Below are 1356 nucleotides of genomic sequence, written 5' to 3' on the forward strand. Positions count from 1 at the left end.
AAAAAAAAAAAAAAAAAAAAAAAAAAAAAGAAGTTCCAGACCAGCCTGGCCAACATGGCTAAATCCAGTCTCTACTAAAAATACAAAAATTATGCATGGTGGCACGCACCTGTAGTCCCAGCTACTCAGGAGGCTGAAGCACAAGAATCGCTTGAACCCAAGAGGCAGAGGTTACAGTGAGCTGAGATTGTTCCACTGCAGTCTAGCCTGGGCAACAGAGAAAGACTCCATCTCAAAAAAAAAAAAAAAAAAAAAAAAAAAAAAAAAAAGTGCAAGGGAACTTGTTTTATTATTAGTCTTTAAATATGTTAATTGTATTTTTGTCGATATTATTTTTCACAATAGTATCTTAACAAAAACAAATCTTACAAGCTACAGGGGTTGTGGGGCAGGCAGTAGGAAGAGATGGGCATAGTTAGTAGTCAATACAAGAAATGCAAGAATCTTCTAACTCATTCCTCTAGGTGATTAGTAACCTTCTGTTTCACTTTTTAATTTAAAATTTTAGTTACGTATTTTTTCTTATGAAATATTTCATAAATACAGAAAAATATAGAGGATAATATAATCACTTATGTGTCCATGACCCAATTTAAGGTGTAAGTCTTGGCCAAGTGCAATAGCTCCCACCTGAAATCCCAGCACTTTGGGAAGCCTGAGATGGGAGGATCACTTGAGGTCAGGAGTGCGAGACCAGCCTGGGCAACATGGTGAAACCTGGTCATTACTAAACATACAAAAATTAGCCAGTTTTGGGGGTCCACTGTGCGACCTAGCTGCTTCAGAGGCTGAGGGTGGTTGAGCCCAGGAGTTGGAGGTTACAGTGAGCTATGATCACACCCTGCATTCCAGCCTGAGCCACAAGATAGAGACTCTGTCACAAAACAACAACAATAACAAAAAGGTCTAAGACTTTACAAAAATAGTGGAAGCCCTTTATGTAACCCTCCCCCATTGTATTCCCCTTCCTGCATCCCCAGTAACCACATTTCTGAAATTGGTACCACTCCTTTCTATGTTAGTCTTCCTACTTTTACCAACATATGCATGTACCCTTAAAGGTTCGTATTGTATTGTTAGGCATGTTTGGCATTATATATATATGAAATTATGGCATCATTTGGTGCCTATTCTTCTGCAACTCTTTTTTCCAATGTTATTTTTAAATTTTTACTTAGAGACAGGGTCTCACTTTGTCACCCAGGCTGGAGTGCAGTGGCATGCTCACAGCTCATTGTGGCCTGTAACTTCTAGGCTCAAACGATCCTCCTCCAGAACAGCTGGGACTACAGACACATGCTACTATGTCCAGATAATGCGCGGATAATTTTTCTTTTCCTTCCTTCCTTCCTTCCT

This window comes from Piliocolobus tephrosceles, chromosome 4 (genome assembly GCF_002776525.5).
Source record: "Piliocolobus tephrosceles isolate RC106 chromosome 4, ASM277652v3, whole genome shotgun sequence".
Classification (NCBI taxonomy): Eukaryota; Metazoa; Chordata; class Mammalia; order Primates; family Cercopithecidae; genus Piliocolobus; species Piliocolobus tephrosceles.